The sequence below is a fragment of the Nanorana parkeri genome, unplaced genomic scaffold (genome assembly GCF_000935625.1).
Source record: "Nanorana parkeri isolate BGI_ZX_2015 unplaced genomic scaffold, ASM93562v1 scaffold271, whole genome shotgun sequence".
Taxonomy (NCBI): domain Eukaryota; kingdom Metazoa; phylum Chordata; class Amphibia; order Anura; family Dicroglossidae; genus Nanorana; species Nanorana parkeri.
Genome location: NW_017306539.1, coordinates 469756 through 481388, shown reverse-complemented (window position 1 = coordinate 481388; position 11633 = coordinate 469756). Strand labels below are relative to the sequence as shown.

The following is an 11633-nucleotide window of genomic DNA, read 5'->3' as shown; positions in this document are numbered from 1 at the left end:
GCGGCCCCCCCCCCCCTCCCTCTAAAATGTAATGGATTTTAAAGAACTCCAGGAAAAGATTGTATTAACAATTGTTAAGTGATCGCTTTTGTCTAGGTGCTTAAAAGGAGAACTATGAGGTGAGTGCTTTTCACTCACCTCATAGTTCTAGCCGACCTGTGATTAAGGAGAACTATGGGGAAAAGACTTAACCCCATAGTTCTCCTTTAAACAAACAAAAAAAGTCATACTCCCCCTGACCAGCAGAGCGCGCTTGTTATTAGACCGGCATCTCGTGCGTCTCTCCCCCTCTCCTGCAGCGGTCTAAGGATCCTGGTGTCATCACGCTTTATACACTATGCAAAGACTGGGTCTAGACGTGAGGACGCCGAGGAGCATTCCATCAGGGACACATGATTCAGCGATCACAGAAGCAGGGAGCCGGCTCAGATGGTCTCGTGAGTATAACTTTTATTTTTTAGCTCCTAGACAAAAATAAACACTTAACCCTTGCAGTACTGGGGGAAGCCTCACTGCAAGGATTCATTACATTTTTAACTGGAGTTCTTTAATAAAAAAAAAAAGCCCCCTTACATTCAAGTCCCCCCTTCACAATAGGAATCCCCATTCACATCAGGAGGATTTCAAGGCACCCGTGAGGAAGCCAGAAGACATTGTGACTGTCTTAGACCACTGGAGCCCAGGGAGAAGAGGCCACTTGGACCAGTCTAGTAGTCCAGAGGACCAGATAAGTAATTCTGCTTTATTCCAGCCCTTAGAACTCTTGCAGTACAGGGGTAGCCCCGCTGAAAGGGTACGTTTTTATTTCCCGGAGTTCTTCCTTAAAGCGGAACTCCTGGCAATACACCTTTGGCAGGAACTCTTCTTCCCGCCAAAAGATATTATATAAAAGATATATATAATAAATAAGATTGTATTTCTGTTAATCCAGTCCTGCTAGACAGCAGAGCTAAAATTTGGAGACCTGAGATTTCTCTACTGCAGTTAAAAGTGGTAGGTCACCTCCCTGCCTAGTCTGACTGGACAGTGAATGAGCAGCAGCACACTGATAGGATCATTCCCCTGCTCTCACCTCCCTGCCTAGTCTGACTGGACAGTGAATGAGCAGCAGTACACTGATAGGATCATTCCCCTGCTCTCTCCTCCACTCAGTACATTCCTTATCCGCACATGTTCCTGCAGCACACATGACTGACCCTCAATGCTGCCCTTTCCTCAACCTGTCTGAATTGTTCTGTTTAGAGGATAACATGGGGCTCATACCATGTCACATTTGGGTACTTAAACTAATTCTATTTAAATATAGCCGTAATTATTTTTTGATTGAATAAAATAACCATTAGTAGGAAATCTACACAAATAATATTGAATATTAATCTGGATCTCCATGATTTTTTTTTTCCTTCAAATAAACATCACATGACTGCTAACCACTAGTCTTGGTCCTCTTGTTGATGATTGGCAGACGGAGATTTCCCTGTTATTATGGATGCCAGACAGGAAGTGAGGGGAGGAGCCATGTGCGAAATGGGGACTTCTGCACCTCACAATGACTGCATGCATATTAAAGCTGCGCGGCTCACTTTTGGGCCCAGATAAGCCGTGTAAATAGCGCCTGCAGCAAAAAATCTGTTTCTGGATAACCCAGGTCTGCTAAACCTTGGATAATGCTGCAGTTGTGTGGAGATATCTAGATATGTTCACACCTAAGGTATAATGCTCATATTATGCCCCCCCCCTCTCTATTACCCATAATTCCTTGTCATTGTATTTATCATTCTAGGATAACTGGTTCTTTTTCATTTATTTTACTGTATTTTCATTTTTTTTTGTAGATGACCTTTGCTCTATATTCTAATGTGGACACAATGCATGACGTGGTTGAGTCTTTAACTGTATTTTATTGTGTTGACAATAAAAGTTGATTAAAACAAAACAAAAAAAATGAATAGCGGCTGTTGGACTGGCACCGGATCGAAGGCAATAAGCTAACAAAAAGCAGGCTCACCGGGTAATTTATTCCTAATATCTGGCTAATTTCAAGCAGCATACTGTGAATGTAAACGGATTATGGAAACCCTGAAAATTAGATTTTCATTTTTACGTGGAGAGGCTTTCATTTTTATTTTTTGTAAAGATCTGCTCAGTCAATTAAACCATCACTGAGCCACTAACCTCTCTTAATGAGCAAGGGAAGCACAGCATTTAAAACAGCTGTCAGGTAACAAACTGACAGGAAGCTCCAACCCCGAGAGACGGTCACATTAGTGACGGCATGGAGGAATGTTGAAATAGGCAAGAAAGGCTTTGAAGGAGTGGGTGGAGGAGCAGACCGAGCCTGTAACCAGCCACTACAAGCTTGTGCTTGCTCAGCTTTCTCGCACCACGTGTCTGTCACAATCCAGAGCAAAATGGAAGTCCTCACGACGGGCAACACCGGTTTTTGACCTTGGCTTTCTAATAAGAAAACAGCTGAATGCAGTTCCAGTGTGGCGTCCCGGCGCCAGGTGTGTCTACAAAGGACAATCTGAGCTAGTCGGCCTCTGTTATTGGAAGAGTGTATAGTAGAGAGGCAATAAAGCAAACAGAGTGCGAGCTATTGAGGACAAAGAGCACACAGCAAGCAAAACTAAACACCCAGTTCCATTTACACGTTGAGCAGTTAATTAAATTGGCCGGCACTGCCGTTGTGAATAAGAACAATGGGCCCTAATCATGAATCATACAGAGCCACATCTGTAGCCTGCCATTCGGCATAGAGGCCATACAGGAAAGGCGACAAGAAGCCAATGTAGTGGAGTGTTAACCAGAGACGTGATACTCACTACAATTGGAAATGATTACATAAATAGCGAGTCTGTACAGAAACAATTGGAAGGTATTTACAGAGAGACAACCCTGGGCAATTGATAAGATGGGGTGGACAAATGAATATGGTATTCAGGAGCCAATAGGATTCTTTTTTCTTTTAGAAACCAGATCCATTGACAACAACTAGAGGAAAGCTCAAAAGTGAATCTGGCCATACACTAGTAGCTTGCAGTAGTTTTTTTAATCACCCGATAATACCAACACACACTTGATCAATCTCGATTGAAATTTTGTTTGATTTTGGAATGAATGTAGTTTCCCGGTTTTGGAAATGAATGTAGTTTTCCGAATGAAAAAAAAATCACATCCACTGCTAGAATTTTGTGTGTTCGAGGAAAAATTTTTCCATTCAGCTCCTTCACGTTTTTTTCATCACTAAGCGCCCGTTCACACAGATGCAGTGCGTTCCGGCCCGATTCTGGCAAGAAAACACTGCATCGCATTGCGGAGGGGTTGGCGTGGTGGTCCATTGAAGTGAATGGCACTGTAGCCGCAACCTCCCTCCGCAATGCGATCAGCCGCACAGGATCACGAGGCACATTATGCTTGCGGTCGGGTCCGCACAAAATAGTGCTTGCAGCATTTTGTGCGGACCGGACCGCAGGCATAATGTGCCTTGTGATCACGCGCTCCCATTGCGCCCGGGGGGCGAGGCTACGGTGCCATTCACTTCGATGGACCGTCGCGCCCCCCTCAAAAATGAGCCAGGCACAGTGCGAGGCAGTTCGTTCTGGCCAGAATCGGGCCGGAACGCACTGCATCTGTGTGAACAAGGCCCAAGGTCAAAAATCAAACGACCACTTGACCCCATCAACTGACAGAAAGTCGCAGGAAAGATATTTTGTACAATAGTGCTTTCAAAAAATCTAAGTAGTGTATGGCCACCTTTAGGCACCGGCTGTAATTTGTAGGGAGCACTGGGGATAGGGCTGTAGCTATTATTTTCATAATCGATTAGTTGCCAGGTTATATATTCGATCAATTGCATTAAAATATCTCTCTCGCGATAATGAGAATTGTTGACAACTATTCTCATAATCGATTAATTGGTTGCAGCCCTAATTGGGGACCTGGCTACTGGGATTTGTCCAGCCCCGCAATAAAGCCGACTTCACTCTAATAAAATTGTTTTCACAAAGTTTATTTGATTTATTAATAGTTAATGGGGACAAATTGATGATCTTTTCTTGACCTGTAGTGAATAATTAAAAATAAATCGAAGGAGCACGTTGGAAGTTTTTTCTTGAATGAACGAAGTTCTAACAGTGAATGAGGTTTTAATTTCAGAAACGGCATTCAAGAAAAAGTGTTAAAAATCAAAACTTTGAATGACAGTCATCATGTCTCTGATGGCTTTATAGAATACACTTAAAAGGGGTACATTTATCAAAACTGGAGCAGTTCAGTCTGTTAAGTTAAGTTTTGAAAACGAAAGAGAATCTGATTGGTTCTTAGGGACAACTGCTCCACATTCTGTCTGCTCCAGGTTTGATAAATTCCCCTTAATATATACTTAGACATTTTCTTTTTTCATTTGAGATAGGAGTAAGGAGGGTTAAAACTGCCCCCCCCCCCATCTCTAAGTCCTACTAGGTTGATTGTCCTTCACTTCCTGTCCTGTAGACTTAACAGGAAGTGAAAAGGATATCTTTCCAATACAATGGAAACCCCCTTATAGTTCTCACGGAAACAAGTGGCCTTCTTAGAAGAATTCACTCCATTTCAGTTCTGGTGGCAGCTCAATAATTTGGATTTCCCCTCACTTACATTCCCGATGACATCGGTGATCAGGACAATTACAGAGAGTGAATCTCCCTAACGAGGACACAGGCAGCAATTAAAACTGACAGGGGTTCTAACCCCTCCACACTATTCAAATCTAAAATATTCCTTTAGTTATACTTGAAATATCTCCAGCCCAACATTTCATCAATTATAACAAAACAAGGAGAAAAAAAGTCACATGACAAAGTCCAGTATCCCATAGCAACCAAGCCGATTTATCTCCAATGAATGACCACAGTCGGCTGACAGCTAACAGGTTACTACGGGCAACTGTGGCTGAACAGCATCACTACTCTTGCAACCGGCTTGCTAAACACATCTGCAGACGCAATCGAGCCAAATTTGAGTTTGTTCTTCCGGTAAGTTAACGCAATAGCAAACCGTGAAGCTACAGAGTGACAATGACAACACCCACGTTCAGATCAAAGTACAGTAACCCTTGTTGAACGTTCTATGCGCAGTTAGTTTTATTGTATCCAGAACTGATTGCATTAGTCTGAGAACAGAGAAAGAACAAAACAGGAAATAGGAGTATTCAATAAAGAAAGAGGCAAAACAGGATGTGGAATAAAAGCTGCCTGCTAGACAGCCCGTATCTGCCCTCCATAGTCTGGTCTCTACAACTCCCACCAGCCGACTGGAAGTAAGGAAGTGAGAGCACAGACGTGGCATTCCTCTCATTCAACAAACTAGCAGCTAAAGGGTTAAGTGGAAACAAAGCCTGCCATATCAGAGCGCCACCCTCTCCTCCCAGCCGTGTCTGATCACAGAGCACGTTGTGCACAACCAACCTATTGTAGGGTAAAAGTACAGAGGCGGGCACCCCTCCTTCCCCTGGATCAGGACTCCACACATGATTTACTCCTGTTACCCACTTCTATGGCTGGTGGGTGCAATGCATCCTTGTACAGTTCATGATCTACTAGTTCTATCTCTATCTCATAGGGCCAGGAGTCCAAAGCTGGGTTATCCTAGGAATCCCCAAACACACATCATCCATCAATCAGCCCACCAGCAATACAGATCTTCAGGCCAAACAATGACCCTGCTCTGTATATTAGAAGAGGGGTGCAGGGATGACCACTGATATCAATTTTAGGGATATTTTTGACTTATAATACACATGTCAATGACACCTGACCCGTGATCAGAACAAACCTGGATCCCAAACTGTACACACCAGCTGCATATAGAACCCAAAGCACCATCCTGGGGTGTTATATTGGTATCCATGGACCCCCGTTTACATAAACTGGCAACCCTGCCACCCACTTTATATAAATTGACTTCCGTTCCCCCCTTTATATAAACATTGGCATCCCTCCACCCCCCTTCTTTTATATACACATTGGCATCCCTGAGCCCCCACTCCTTTATATACACATTGGCATCCCTGCACCCCTACTCCTTTATATACACATTGGCATCCCTGCACCCCTCCTTTATATACAGCAACAACTCTAAACCTACCCCTCTTAATACACCATGTCACCCCTGCACCCCCTTTATAGACAGTGTCACCCCTGTACCACCATTGTACACAATGTCACCCCTGCACCCTCATTGTTGGACAGTGGAACACAGCTGCCAGGGAAGCACAGGTCCACTCCACACAATATACATGAGCAGGACACAGCTCCGTCCCACATGGTGAACCCTGCACCCCCATGCTCCTCCCCAGTCACTGGTCTGTGAACGAGGAAACCGGGAAACCCATTCCCATAGAACACCGGCCTACACGCCGCATGACCACCGCCGCTCCCATACCGACACGACTCGCGAGGCTACTCACCGGCATGAACCGTGTCCCGGTACAATATGGCAGTGCGGGAGCTGCTATGGGGGGGGATGTGTCAGAGATCAGCAGCTGCTCCCTCCATCCGCGTACAAGCAACGCCACCAAATCCCCCACCGAGTCGCCATGGCAACGCGGCGCCCAATGGAACCTCCCCCCGCCCTCGGCGTGAGGCACGCACTGCAAGACACGCCCCGACTCTTAATAGACACGCCCAGTTCGCTCATTCCTTTCATTTTGCCTGACGCTTATCATGGATTCTAATGTACGGAGAGATACAAGCGCGCTAATTGTATGTGACGCAACAATCTCACATATAAACTCTGCTGATGTTTTATTGACATCTTGATAATATACTTGGCTGGGCGACTCCAGCGGCAGTGACAGCTGTTTCACCTCTTTTCGCGGCTTTTTGTGCCTTTGTGGTTAAACATGGGCGGGGCTATCGCTCTGACGCACTTACCAGCCTTCGCCGCCCGCTGGCCATGTGATGGAGCTTCCCCCCTCCTCTGACGACGTGCTTTAACCCTTTCTTGATACAGGGAGGAGTCTTCAGCGCAGTATACATACTGACGGAAAGCATAAAAAAACCCACAGTGGTGACGCGGGAAATCTGCTGCAGTCACGCGATGCGTTTCCATGGAGATGGTGAATGCGCGTGGCCCAGGCACGCGGCCTGCACTGGGAGGGCGGGGTGGGAGGTGAGTCTGACACGGGGAAGGGGGATTGCACGCGGTGGTCACGTGGTGGTGTTGCCCCTGGTAGCCAGAGATGGGCTTCTCCAGCTGTTTCCGAGGGATTGCAGAAGAGGAAGTCAATGGCGGACTGTGCACGTCTGTCTGCTCTGTGCTGGAATTTCCCAACAGCTTGCAGGAACACCGCTTTTCTGTTCCGTTCACTTCCCATTACAGAAGACCTCCGAGGCTCATATATAATTCTGGAATGAGAACAGTGACTGAGGCTGGATTCACAATGTTTGTTTTACAGGATATCCTAACACAAAAACAAGGGAATTCATCCAATCTGGAGCAGTTGCCCACGGCGACCAATCCGCATTTCTCTTTCGTTTTAAAAGCTAAACCGAAGAAGCTGATTGGTTATTATTGGCAACTGCTCCGGATTCTGTCTGCTCTTGTTTTGATACCTTTTCCCCAATGAAACCCTCTTGGAAAAACTAGTAAATTAATTGTTTATCAATTATATTGTACAATGGGGTTCATGCGTTCGTATATGAACTTGTGTCAGAAATGATTAAAATGAAAGGGATGCACCGATAACATTATTTCCGGGCCGAGTACAAAAATACTTTTCCTCAAGTACTCGCCGATAACAATTACCGATACCTTTATTTTTTTAAAGTGTCATGTGACAGGTTTTCTAACACAATACAGACTAATGATATTAGGACAGTGGTGGAGTGCCACGGCCTGGTTACAGCTGCAAATGCTGCCACTGACTCCAAGCTGTAGAGGGACTACAAATCCCAGTGATACATTATACAGCAATACAGAATAATATCTCCAGCTATAGAGGATTACATCTCCCAGCAATACATTATACAGCAATGCACAAGAGCACTGGCTATAGAGGACTACATCTCCCAGCAAAACATTATACAGCAATGCAGAAGAGCACCGGCTATAGAAGACGACAAATCCCAGAAATACATTATACAGCAATACAGAAGAGCACTGGCTAGTCTGATCTATCCTGTGGTTGCATGGCAGTGTGCTCTGACAGCTCAACTCCCCTCCTCCCCACTGTTGTTCAGTCCTGCTGCTAGCAAGTAGACAAATACTTAATGAGGGCTGACTGGAAGTGTTTGTCTTTGGCAGGAGGCATATGCTGGAGACGAGCACTGCTGTCATTCAGCACAACAGGGGGGGGGAGGGGGTCAGCTCCATGCACAAGTGAAAGATAGATCAGCTCTGAACAATCTACTAGTGCAGTGTATGTTCAGGCAGATCTATCACACAGCTCCATAGAGCTGACTGATCATTTACTTTTAGATTTGTGAATAGTCAGTACTACAGGACTGTACACACTTAGAATCTTCGAGAGGGGTGGTGCCTAGGGCTGTGCTCCACCATACGAACATCCATAAATTGGGCTTCAGCCTGGAGTGGAGCTACAGCACAGTACAAACAAATAAAAATGTGTAAAGGCCAAGGGGGCTATGAATAAGAAGGGGGTCCAAGGGCTACATGCACCTGGTCCTGTGTGAGATTCAGGAATTACTTCTGTCTGTTTAAACAGCCCCGATGCTGGCGACGTACACTGTACGTCGTCAGTCACGAAGGGGTTAAATAGGTTGTTTATTAATAAACATTTTTTGTTTAAGAAAAACAAACAAAAAAAAACCAATGCATACAAAGAAGGGCCAAAACCTGCGTATCTCCAGGGTGCATCGTACAAATGAGAATACAACACAGCTCAATAGTATATGGACAAAGCATGGTAAAGGCAATGGACAGTGCAATGTAATTAGACACAACAGTCCAAACGCATAACTAAAAGTGACTAAAATGAATCGTCTGAGCAATACCCAAATATATGTATGAAAAGGAAACGGCCCAGCAATAGGAAAGAAAAAAAAGAGGATGCGATCACCAGCCCGGGGTCCCCCAAAAGAGACACCCCGCGTACAAAGACATAGGATCAAGTGTTTAAAAAGACTACAAAATCAATCAGTAGTACAGAAGTGTAACCAGAGGCTCCAAGTAACATAACAGTTTGCATTGCGTTGATAAAGTCCTGAAGTAAGTTCTTCCATACGACAGATTCTTCATATAATCCCAGACAAACTCGATGATGTTGAGATCAGGGCTCTGTGGGGGCCAAACCATCACTTCCAGGACTCCTTGTTCAACTGATGGTTTGGCCCCAACAGAGCCCTGATCTCAACATCATGGAGTCTGTCTGGGATTACATGAAGAGACAGAAGGATTTGAGGCAGCCGACAGCCACAGAAGATCTCTGGTTAGTTCTCCCAGATGTTTGGAACAACCTACCTGTCGAGCTCCTTCAAAAACTGTGTGTAAGTGTACTTGGAAGAATTAGTGCCGTTGTGAAGGCAAAGGCTGGTCACACCAAATATTGATTTGATTTTGATTTCTCTTCTGTTCATTTACTTTCCATTTTGTTAATTGATAAAAATAAACTATTAAAACTTATTAGTATTTCTGAAACTATTCTTACTTTACAGCATTTTTCACACCTGCTTACCACTTTTGCACAGTACTGTGGGGAGAGAGGAGAGAGAGAGAATATATATGTATATGTTGTTGTTTTGTGGTTGACATGCTAAACACACATTGCGCTACTGGAAATCGTGTCACAGAAGAAGAAAAAAACAAGAACTGAATTAGTTTTGGCGTGTCTTAAGTGTTAGCAGTTATCTAATCCTGATTGTGCATCCAGATGTTTGACGTTTGGGATTAGCTGATGATCACAGTCCAGATCAGGAGCTGCCTAAGGTATGGTGGCCTAGATGGAGCACAGGATCAGCAGTATCATTTTACACTGGAGACTCCAAATACCATTCTCCTTTTTTCTTTTAGGATGCAGATCAAGATTTAAAGGGGTTCTAAACCCTCAGTTTTTTGCCTATACTGCTGGCAAGCAGTAGATATAGGCAAAAAGTTTGTTAGTTTTTTAAACGCTTTAACAGCGTTTTAAACTTACCCCGTTTTCGCCGTGCGCTCCCGTCGAGAATCCGAAACTGCCCGGGCAGTCACAAAGCATCTTGGGGCGGGCGCATGCGTAGTTCGGATTTTCGGGCGGGAGCAGAGACACAAGGTAAATCTATGGACGCGTGCACCCGCATGCAGACACCGCTGGATCAGAAGTGCATGCAAGCAGAGAGGAGTCAGCGCTGGATCGGAGAGCCGCCGCACCGCTGGAGGGACAGATGAAAACATCAGGAAAGAAGAAGAAGATCGGATTAAGAGACATCATTTAAGGTAAGTGCTGGCATCAACATGGGGGGAGGGATTTTTTTTTTTTACTTTAATGTCACTTTATTAGAAGTATGTCAGAGAAAGTCAATGACAAGCTGAAACAATAATTTTTTTAATATTTTATTTTAAACAAAAAATAAGATAAGTTATTAGGGTAAGGTTCCATTCAGTGTTAAAAATATTTCAGCTGTAGGTTGCAAAGTAAACAGTCTACACTGAGTGGCCAGATTATTATGACCACCTGATGTTTGTAGGCAAATTAGCTATAATTTCGTGCTGAAGTTACTAGAGGGCCAGACCATTATAAATAGGGAAGCAGGAGTGACAGTAGAAGTGATTTTTTTTTCTGAATATATGGATAAACAACGCGATTTAACAGCCTTTGAACGCAGGATGATTGTTGGCGCTCGGAGCCATGGAGCGAGTATCAGCAAAACAGTTTGTAAGGAGGAGTCAGAGAGCACAAATGTGGAGGAATTGGTTTGTAAGGGGCTGTATTAACAGTGATCGCTAGAAGTCTCATGAAACATGTGTCCAGTCTTCTGAAGCTTTATACCTAGTCTCTAAGAACTCTGCTAGCATGTTCACAGTTCAATGTAGCATGTTTGCAGTCTCTGACCATCTCTTGTAGCATGTCTGCAGTGCCTGACATCTCCTATTGCATCTCCTTCTGTAGCATTACACAATGAATATTATATGTGGCACTTTAGTAAGATTAGGGCCACATGTAAGGCTTCCTAAAATTAGTTGACCACCACTGGTCTAATCTGATGTGTGAGCAGTCATGTGAGTGACCACAGATGTCACATTCTGGGAAACCTTGGGAACAAATCCTTGTAGTAAGATCCAGCCAGGAGAGAAGCAGGACACTTCTGGGTGCAGCTATGCATGTTAGTAAAGATGACATTAGCACATTGGTCAATGGTTATTTCATCCCTCTTTACCAACAATGTTCATTAAAAGGCAGCTGCCTCTCCATCCGGCCTTGCTAGGCACCTCTGCCATTGGGTCCTATAGTCTGAGATTTGAATAAGGGCTAATTGGTGTCAGGATCTTGCATTAACAGCTCAATGCCACAGGTAGGTTTCATTCCCTGGTACATGAAAAAAAATATGAAATACATTTTCATACAAAAGGGAACATCTACGTACAGGCAGAATGTTATTTATGTGTTCACAATGATCCTTTAATCGGGTCAGAATTACGTTTTATATACTGTGTTA

General features: G+C 44.3%; 1 protein-coding gene across 1 annotated transcript in view; it reads right to left on the bottom strand.

Annotated features, from left to right (window-relative positions):
- The window catches only part of FOXN2 (forkhead box N2), a 47739-nt gene extending 41076 nt beyond the window's left edge, over positions 1–6663 (bottom strand). Inside the window, exon 1 of the mRNA XM_018557191.1 lies at positions 6449–6663. The gene's annotated coding sequence lies outside the window, so the exon portion shown is untranslated. The remainder of the gene's footprint in view (positions 1–6448) is intronic.
- Positions 6664–11633: the final 4970 nt, after the last annotated feature.